At 50.2% G+C, this 10,642-nt stretch overlaps 1 pseudogene; it reads right to left on the bottom strand.

The window, feature by feature from the left end:
- Positions 1 to 1,287: 1,287 nt before the first annotated feature.
- Positions 1,288 to 1,687, bottom strand: LOC106021908 (annotated as a pseudogene).
- Positions 1,688 to 10,642: the final 8,955 nt, after the last annotated feature.

Below are 10,642 nucleotides of genomic sequence, written 5' to 3'. Positions count from 1 at the left end.
TCCTTATCATTTTAGCAGACAAGAGAGCAAGCTCCTGTTTCTTCCTGCTTATATCTTGTTTCCACCCAGCTATCTCATTTCCTGTCTGTCTATAAGGCTTTATTATTTATTTGTTCGTTTTTTAAATTAATTTTTTACGTTCCAATCCCAGTTCCCCTTCCCTCCTTTCCTCCCACTCCCTCCACTCCCCCCTCCTCCCATCTACTCCATGGAGAGAGTAAGGCCTCCCCTAGGAAGTCTACTAAGTCTGTCCCATCATCTCATTGAGGCAGGACCAAGGCACCTCTCCACCCCCACACCCTTGTATATAGGCTGAGCAAGGTATCTCTCCATATAGAATAGGCTCTGCTAAATCAGCATTAGTGTAGATCTTGGACCCAATGCCAGTGGCCTCATATGTTGTCCAAGTTACACCATTGTCACCTGTATTCAGGGAGTCTAGTTTGGTTTCATGCAGGTTCCCCATTTGTCAGACTAGAGTCAGTGATCTCTCACTAGCTAGGGTCAGCTGAATCTGTGAGTTTCCCCATCATGGTCTTGACTCCTTTGTTCATATTTTTTGCTCCTCCCTCACTTCGATTGTACTCCAGGAGCTTGACCCATTGGTTAGTTGTGAATTTCTGCATCTGCTTCCATCTGTTTCTGGAAGAGGGTTCAAGCTTCTCTGAGGTTATGGATTGTAGCCTGGGCATCTTTTAGTTTATGTCTGGTATCCGCTTACGAGTTAGTACATACTATATTTGTCTTTCTGGTTTTGAGTTACCTCACTTAGGATGTTTTTTTTCTAGTTCTGTCCATTTACCTACAAATTTTAGGATGTCGTTGCTTCTTACCGCTGAGTAGTACTCCATTGTATATATATATACCACATTTTCTTTATCCACTCTTCAGTTGAGGGGTAGCTAGGCTGTTTCCAAGATCTGGTTATTAAAAATAATGTTGCTATGAACATAGTTGATCAAATGTCCTTGTGGTGTGAATGTGACTCCTTTAGGCATATGTCCAACAGTGGTATTGCAGGGTCTTGAGGTAGGTTGATCCATAATTTTCTGAGAAATTGCCATGCTGATTTCTTCAGTGGCTATACAGGTTTGCACTACCACCAGCAATGAAGGAGTGTTCCCCTTTCTCCACATCCTCTCCAGCATAAGCTATCATTGGTGTTTTTTATTTTAGACAGGCTTTATTTGTACAAGCAAGATATCACCATAGCATTGGGTTCTTTTTTAGGGGTGCTGTATCATATTTGTCCCTTTTTCCCCTATGGAGGCTTTTTATTTATGTGTTCTACATCTCTAGAAAAAGAATCCCAGGATTTTTCCCTCCTGTGTGTTTTCGTCTTGCTTCTTCATGGTCCATGATGCTAGCTGAGGCTGTCAGTACAATGAAGCCAAACTGACAGGGTGGGAGCAGATTGCTCTGCCATTTTTCTAGGTCTTTGAGCTGCACCTCAAGTCTAGGGCTGATCCCTCGACACTTGCTCAACCTGCCTGTGGGGTTCACCACTATTTTCCCGGCTGTGTGGTCAGCGATGATTTCAAATTCACCAATGTAACCATGCTTCATCATCACAGCTAGGAACCGAACGACAACTTTGGAGCAGGGCCTGATGAGGACCTGGCGTTCGCCTCTCTTCTCAGCATTGCCGAAGATTCAGAGCATCAGCCAGGACATTGGTGCTCACCATGGTGACGGTGGGGAAAGATGGCGGAAAGAGGATATTTGTCCCTTTGGTGGAACCCTGGTAATTTTGGTAGGAGATTCCGGTCAAACCCAGTTATGTTATATTCACCCCACTGACTGAATTCCCTGCCTAAACCCTTCCCCATCAAGGAATTGCTTTTCTCTTCTGGACATTTTCAGCGGAAGTCAAATAGATGCCCTGAGATAGAATCTGCTGCCCACTCACCCTGCTCCTCTGCAATTCATCCCTCTCCAGGGGATGATGGGGAGGTGGTAAACCTGGTGCTGGGGACAGCGTGAGAAAGACCAGGGTGGGGGAGGAGCGTGTGCCCTGGTGACCATAGACTGCGAGTTGATCAGTCACCCCAGCTCTGCCTCAGCGGAGATGGAGGGGAAGGGACTTCAGGAGGAATGGCCACCAGAGGCAGTGAGGCCACTCCCCTGTAGTTTAGGACCATCGGGCATGCTGGAGACTCTGCTGGACCCACAGGCCGATGACCTACATCAGTTGCCTTGCGGTTCACCCAGGTTTAAACGTGGCCTAACTTGGGGGCTTCCTCTATGTGCTCTTCAGATATGACTCCGGTCCTTCCTGCTGCTTTCTCTACAGTGAGTCAGCTCCAATGACCCCTGGCATGGCTGCCTAGCCCAACATCATTATTTCATTTAGAACCCTTCATCTAATTAGCAGCTGCTGGGGGCGGGGCTGGTGTGGTTTTGCTGGAAGACTTGGCCACACTGGGTGACATCCTGGATTTTCTTCCAGTGGCAAGACTTCACTGTGGGGTTCCCACATTTATTTTGGCTCCAAAATGTTCTGAGCAAGGCTCTCAAGCTGGACTCAGAGACCAGGGATGTGGGAGCTGCGGCTGTCTCTGCGGCCAAGGGTTGCTGGCAGTGGGCTGAGTCATCTATGGTACCAGCCGTCCCTCTATGGGGACTGGGGCCAGCCTGTACTTCCTGGCATGGTGGGTCTGAGTGCCACCGAGGGTCCCCTTTGTCCCTACCTCTTGCTTTGCTAATATTTGGTTATTTATACATGTATATGTGTGTATATGTGTAAGTGTATGTGTGTTCCTACGTATGTGGAATCCAAGGTTAACTTCTGATGCCATCCTCAGGTGTTGTCCACATTGGTTCCTTTGGGACAGAGTTTCTTACTGTCCTGGACTTCACCAATTTTTATGTGGGTTTTCAGGACCAAGTACAGCCTACTTATTATAATTTATTTTGAGACAGAGGCTCACTCTGTACTCACGATGGCCTTGAACTCATGGCCCTCCTGTTGCAGCCTCCTGAGTGCTGAGACTCTAGGTGTGTGCGGTCACACCCAGCTCTCTTGTGCTTTTGTGTCTCTGATGAATGACATCAGGAACCAGGGGCAAGCACCCTTGTCACCTGGCTCCTTCCTGGACCCTCTTGGCATAGTGAGTCTACTTTCTCCGTGACTTCATTCTGCACCTTTTTAGACAGGGTCATGGCAAAGATTGAACTCTGAGCTTCGTAGAATCAGAAAGTTTCAGAATGTAGAATCTGAAAGAGACATTAGTCTCTGGGATACCTCAGGTGTTTCATGGGAAACAATTGCCCCCTGAGCCTCAGTTTCCCTATCTTTTTTTTTAAAGATTTATTTATTGTGAACACAACATCTTGCTTCCATTATGTCTGAACACCAGAAGAGGACACCAGATCTCATTACAGATGGCTGTGAGCCACCATGTGGTTGCTGGGAATTGAACTCAGGACCTCTGGAAGGACAGTCAGTGCTTCTAACCTCTGAGCCATCTCTCCAGCCCCAGTTTCCCTATCTTATAATGGGAAATAATAATTTAGCAAGTGCAAATTTCTCCTTCCCCCTTTTGCATCTTCACGTGTGTGTGTTGCACATGTGTGTGGGCATACATGAGTGTGAATGTGGATACATGTGTGTACATGCGTGCAGAGGCTGATATTAGAGATCTTTCTCTATTCCTGCTCCACCCTATTCTTTGAGACAGGGTCTCTCAATGGAACCCAGAGCTCACTGATATGGGTAGTGCTACTAGACAGCTTGCACAGGGGATCCTTTGACTCTGCCTTCAGAGGCTGGAATTACAGGCGAGTTGCTACACCCACCTGATCTTTATGTGAGTTCTGGGGATCCTAGCTCCTGTTCTTACGCTTACCCAGCAAGAGCTTTAGCCTCTGAGCCGTCTCCCCATGCTCCTTTACCTCCCTCTTGGCCAAGCACTGTGATATGCCATTGACACACCAATCATGGTATGTAAACTTAAAGCCATGCCCCGTGCCCATTCTACAGACCTAGAAAACTGAGGTCTAAAGAGCATATGATTCTCCCAAAGTCACAAAATGGCAGATGCACTCTTGACCCCAGGTATCTGTGATGCTGAAGTTGCTATGATACCTTCTGGAGGTCACTGAAGGACAAAGGGGTCATACACGACCTACTATACTTGGACAAGCCTACAGCAAGAGGGCCTCTGGAGGCGGGTGGGTTCCGAGTCTTGAGGTACAGTGTGGACAGAGGCTTGCACGTATGAGTGAAGGACAAGAACGAGGCCGTGGCTGACGGTTTCCCCGCGTCTGTCCTGCTGCAGGCTGCCCCTTTGCCTGCCTTTGACACCGTTGCAATGTCACAGTGGTAGACTTCTTTGCAGGCTAATGTAAAGGTTGGACTGGCTCCATATCAGGGTCCAGCTAATGGTTGTTGCTGGAATCATTTTCTGGGAACCAAACATTTAGCTTAGTTCTTAAGATCCCGGGAAAGGGGAGGTGAGAGATGAGAGGGTTTAGAGTTACTTTTTCGCTCAGCTTGACACCCCCAAGAATGAAGATCCTGCCCTTGCTTCAGAAGTATGGCCTGAGCTCTAAGGAGCGGAACAGGCCATTGTGACAGCCTTGTTTTCTAAATGGAGAACCCTGCGGCTCCTTCTTGAGACTTGTCAATGTGCAGTCTTATTCAGGCTCTGCTCTTGGGGGAGGTACCTCGGGAGGGGCAGCTGGCTGTGTGTCCCATCTCCTTCCTCCTGCAAGAAGTTGGGGGGGCGGACACCCCAGTGTTTGCTGATTCCTCAGCAGGATCAAGTCAGGGACCAGGACAGGGGCTCCGGGCTGTGTGCCCATGCCAGGTCTCACCCCAATGAGGGGATGATGGGCCTTGGGAGTGACTCAGATTTGAATGGGGAATCTGGCTGGCTTTGAGAAGATCTGTTTTGGGGTTCTCCCCCTGGTGCCCAGTTCACAAAGTCAAATGAAGCTGCTAACACTGGCTCCTCATGGCCAGGGACATGGCGTGACCTATAAAAAGCACCCAGAGCAAGGCCTGTGGGAGAAGAGAGGCCGGGGAGCTGTGGGCCCAGGATGAGAGTAGGCCTGGGTGTCCGGGCAGGGCCTTTAGGGAGGAGGCTGTACTTGAGCTAGGCCTAGGTGACAGGTGCCTGACACTCCCTGTGCCCTCATTGCTGAGGTTACAGCTTGTGCACTTGATGAAGGCACACGGCTGTTCTTTGGAAGCTTGAAGTCAGGCTGGGGATCCTTGAGGACACCAGACAGCAGGCAGGGGTCCTGGGACAGAAAGGGAGCAGGAACCCAGAGCTGAGTGTGCAGCCTTCAGCCAGCCTGGGAGGGTGGACTCATTTTGCCGCCTGTTAACTATTGTTTTGTCCAACCCTCTACTAGAGATTCAGGGTACAGGGTGGGCATGGGGCCCAAGTCCCCAACAGAGTCCTGGTCGCTAAGGACCAGTAAGGGACCATTCCTGGCTGGGCCTGCAAAGGACCTGGGAGTTTTAAACAACCAGACCTTTGGGGTGCTCCGTTGAACAAATGGGTCAAAATAGGTGGGGGTGGCCCTGGGTTCTGTGCTCCAGGAGGACATTTTGGGACCACCCATCCCTGGCATGTTTCTGATTTGGAGCCACAGTTAAGAGTGTGGCAGGAGCTTGAATAGCCCCTCCCTATCCTGTGTAGGGCTCTCATCCCGACCTCAGTGACCCTGGCCCAGGGGGAGCTGGTGCAGACCCTCCAGGCACTTCTGTAAAGCCGGATCGGTTCTCTGGGCATTGACAAGTCCTTTGTCCCAGCGGGAGAGACTGCGACACGGGACTCGGATAAATGCAATTGTGAAAGTCATTTTTCTCAGCTCAGGAACACAGAAGACAATTCCTCGGTTAGACTTATTCTAATGAGTCTGGCCCCACTTCAAAGGGGTTAATGTAATAAAACGCAGAGCCGGGGCTCCAATGGGGTCTAATTAGATTTCTTTCCACACTCATCCTGCATTTGTTTTCTGAAGAGTGGCCAGGCCTAGGAGATATGTGCCGGTCCAGCGTGCAGGGAGCTAACAGCCAGGCCTGGCTGGAGAAGACCATCAGTCTCCCTGAGCCTGACAACTGAGATCCGCTCCCAGCAGGACTGGGCCGCGCCACCTCTAAAGTCAACAGGATTTGGGACCACATGGGGAGGGGTCTTGGGAGGACAGAGGGTTCCCTGGGCCAACAAGTGGGATGGGTGGGGTGGGTCTGGAGCCGAGCAGCCTGACTTAGAGTCTCAGCCCTCTTCTTCCCTGGGGTGTGATCCTCTGGGCAGCTGTTTCCTCATCTTTGAAATGCGTGCACAACAGAATCGCCCCCAGGAAGTACCTAGCGGGGTGCCAGGCTTAGAGAACGGGACAGGGAGAGGCCCGCACCACAGCGTCACCTCCCTTACGGATTCTTTTGAAAAGGCTACGTGACGAATGTTCAGGCAAACCTGAACTTGGGGGCTCCAATTTTAAGCGGCTGAGAAACGGGAGGCGCTCAGCGGAAACATATCTTTGGACACCTTATGCAGTTGATGTCCATGAGTTTTCACTTTAGGTGCACTTGAGCAGCAAACAATTAAATTTCCAAGTCTTCCTCTAGACAGGAAAAACAAGTTCTGAATGGTGAACTAGCCTCGGGCCACAGCGCCCCCTAGCAGCAGCGCTTAGATTCTTAGCGAGTGGTGTGTCCATGCACGGGGTGCCCTGCCCTGCGCTTCTTGCTGTTGCCTTGTTCCTCATTTTTACCCTTTCTTTTCCACTTTTAAAAAATTACACTTATTTATTTAATGTCTGAGTGTGGGCATGCACATCACAGTGCGCATGTGCCGGTGGGAGGCTAGCTTGCTGAAGCCAGCCTGCCTCTTTATACTACGTGGGTTCCCAGGCTGTAGAGCAGGCTCGGCCACAATATCCTTGACTTGGGTGTAGCACATTTAGCTAATCGCTGAGACCAAGTTATGTCTCCTAGACGACGCAGCTCATGATCATGATCATGATCATGATCATGATCTTCTTCTTCTTCTTCTTCTTCTTCTTCTTCTTCTTCTTCTTCTTCTTCTTCTTCTTCTTCTTCTCCTCCTCCTCCTCCTCCTCCCTCAAAACCTGTGGCTTGAAGCTGAAATAACCCTACAGGCTCTTGTCTTGAGCACTTGGTCCCTATCGTCTGGATCTGTTTTGAAGGCTATTAGGAGGCTGGGGGTAGCGGGTCACTAGGGGCAGGCACTTAACCGGCTCTGCTTCCTGTCAGCTGAAATATGAACAAGGCTGCCATGTGCTCCCGACATCACAGAGCTGTTCCGTCTGCCTCAGTGGATGCAGCAGCTTGGCTCTGAAACTGTGGGCCCAGACAAACCCTTCCTCTGTCAAGTTGCTTCTGTCAGCTATCAAAGACAAGAAAAGGCCCCAACACACCTGACAGGACATCCCTTAACCATATGAGCCTCCATTTCTCCTGCTGGGATGAGGATGCTACAAAGAGTCAGCAATGTGTAAGGTGCTGTGCAACCCCACCTGGCTCACTAGCAATTGTTTCTTTAGCTCAAGTGACCATCTGTGTAAGGTGCCACCTGCTTGGCTGTCTAAAACATTGCTATGCAGCAGTTTCCCCCAAGATTAAAACCTTCCATCTCGTAGGGAATCTCCTTAAGTTCAGGAAGTGGGCGACACAATACCTTCAAGAAGTCCCTGAAACTGACAGGATCCACTAAGTCCCCCCCCAGTACACACACACACACACACACACACACACACACACACACACACGGTTGAGAGACACTCCAAGTAGCTCTGGAAGAAGAGGCCAGCTGGGCTTTCAAAGAGGACACTCCCCAACATGCTGCTCAGCCTGCCGTCTGCACACTGTGCCCCGGGTTTCTAGCCCCTGTGAGCTGTCACTCTGTTGCCGCTGGTTTTGGTGATGCAGCTGTCTTTGAGTCATCTCTGCTCCTGTAGTAACCAATCACCCACACTTCTGTAAGTTACCCCAATAAAACTCATTGTTTTAGCGACCTGGGCTTTGGTGGAATCGTTAATTTGTTCTGTTTTTCAGTTCCCTGTCTGAGAAGAGTTCATGTCTCCCCAGGAACAATGTGAAGCATCTCATCACCCCAAGATGAGGAACAGAGCCCCATGGAGGTGGAAAGACAAGTCTAAGGTCATGTGTGAGCAGTGAGCAGCATTTGAAGTTGGGGTCACCCAACAGCTACACCTCGTCCCTGGATTCAGTGTCTAGCCGACTCCTGCCCTGTGCCCTAGTGGAAACACTCCCTCCAGGAGGGAGAAGAGAGGAGGGAGGAAGAAGGTCATGACAGTCAGGAAGTAAATAACACAAGTCTTAGGAAGTTCTAGAAACTAATTAGACTCATAAGGTCCTCCCAGGGGGTTATGGGAGTAATCAGCAACTATTGGTGGGAGAGTTGTCTGACCAGCCCGGCTGCCAGGAGAACCCTTGCCTCCTGTTGATCTGTCTGCCTGTTTGCAGGGCTGTAGTTTTAGTGAGTTGTCACCCATCCTGGGGTGGAATTTTTGGTGATGCTGTCACCTCTGCTTCTGTGAGTAGCCCCTCATCTTTACTCCTCTAAGTCACCCGAATAATAACTCATCGTCTCCAAGCTGGACTTTGAGGCAATCCCTTGGTCTGCCGTGTTCTCTCTGGGGTGAGTAGGTGCTTACATTTCCCCAGAAGAAATCCCATGCAACACCCCCTGGGTGTTCAGAACTGGCTGTCATTTTTATGTCACCAGTCTTTTTAGGTGGTCTTCTACAGTGATACTCCACAGAAAGCTCAGCTATAGAGAAGGAGACATTATAGCAGAGTGGTCAGGGTGTAGGAGCTGGAGTCAGCTTGCTGCTCCCACAGTCCCCTGGCTGTGTGACTTTGAATGAGTGGCTTGACATCTCTGAACCTCTGATTTCTTCTTGCTAAAATGATGCTGACAATCAAATGGTTTAAAGTGCTTGGTGCCAGGTTCCCTACTGAGAACTCAGGGTTGGTGTTCCTTGAATGGAGCTGACACAGTTGGTAGAGACCAACCCCTGTCTCTAGCAGGGTTCCAAAAACTCAAGTGGGCCGACAACAAGGAATGCTCAGCTGGAAGTGTTATTGCTGATTCAGGATTAACAGCCTTCAACAAATGAGATAACTTTAAACAGATTGCCTTGTGGGAGCTGCCAATTTACACAGAACGGGTCTGAACTCTAGGTAGCAGGGAGTGCTAGCCCAAAGCCTGTCACACCTCTGAGAAGGGTTATTGCCCTTGGAAGCTCTCGGAAGGCTTTGCAATGTCAACTGAGAACAACTCTACAGAGCATGGGCCAGGCAGCTCTCGAAGGCAGAGAGTGCTTTGGCATCTGGGCTGAAGTGTGGGGTCTGGGAGGCAGGAGAGTCCCGCCCGTGTTTGCACCCATAGGCTGAGTCCTGGATGCTGGCGGGAACTCTGGTGCCCCTCCTGCTTGGCACAGGAGCCCGAGGCGCTTGGAGCCTCCTGTGGGCCTGTCTCGCCCGCCTCCATCATTCTAGCATCTCGCTCGGCCCAGGCCCATCCGAATCCATGGCCGTGATCACCTGGGTCTCAGTATGTAAATAAGGTTATAAGTGGAACTCATCAGGCTTGAAGAGCTGTCCAAAAGTTGGTCAGTTCTGTTGCTGTGGTGGCCTTGTGCTTCTCTCTGGCTGTCAAAAGCAGGGACTCTGGGGCCTTTTGCCCAACCTTTTTTTTTTTTTTTTGGTTGTTTCCCTTGTGTCTTCTTACCTCAGGGCCTCAGGTACCCTGCCTGTCAGAAACCTCCCAGTCAGATGGGAAACTCCTTAGGGGGGAGTTTGTTGTCATGGTTACCATCAGTACCCAGCCTGTCATCACCCTGCCTCCTGGGTTTTCAGAGCCAGAGTGCAGCCTAGTATGGCCTCTATGGGTGAGAGGATACCCAGGCTGGCATATCTTAGTTTCTCTAGACGGCTGGACACTGGCACAGATACTCAAGCAGGAGGGAGTCTGGCCACTGGTGGCCATCTGGGGACACTGTATTAGATTTCTTGGCCCTCACCACAAGCCATACTGTGCTGGGCTGCAGTCTCACGATTCTCTGGTGACTCAGGAACAAAGATGTGGTGAATTTCCCTGCTGGCGTGGAGGAAGAGAGGCCGTGAGAAGCGTTTTGAGGTTTTCTCTAATTTCTTGGAGAGTGGAACACAGTTCTGCCTTCCACCTGACACAAGGAACGTAGATAATCCAGGTGAGCAGAAAATAGAAAGTTAAGACCCACAATCAGGGATGACATCATCAGTGCTGTTCCTTCCTGTCTTTTTTTCTTTGAGTAGATATACATACAGGCTTAAACAACAACAACAGCAGCAACAAAACCCTTGGAAGCAGAAGCTCGAAGCATGCTGTCAGGTGCTGGGACAGGAGGCTGCAGTCCCAGCCATGGGAAGCAGAGGCTGGAAGATCCCAGAGTGAAACCTGCCTCGGAAAAACACACAAGCAAACACACACACGCACAACCCAACCTCACCCCGAGAGGTTGGGGGATGCTTGGATCCCCAGATTCTTGGAGCTCCAGGCTCATTTAGAGCGTCCAGAGCGTTTAGCCCATGGCTGCCAGTGCCCTCCCTGGCTTGCTGAAACCGCTGACCATCGACTTAAACCGTCTAGGTAGGGTG

Source organism: Mesocricetus auratus, unplaced genomic scaffold, assembly GCF_017639785.1.
Source record: "Mesocricetus auratus isolate SY011 unplaced genomic scaffold, BCM_Maur_2.0 Super-Scaffold_100014, whole genome shotgun sequence".
NCBI classification, from domain to species: Eukaryota; Metazoa; Chordata; class Mammalia; order Rodentia; family Cricetidae; genus Mesocricetus; species Mesocricetus auratus.
The sequence above is the reverse complement of the archived record's forward strand: the minus strand, read 5'-3'. Positions and strand labels throughout refer to the sequence as shown.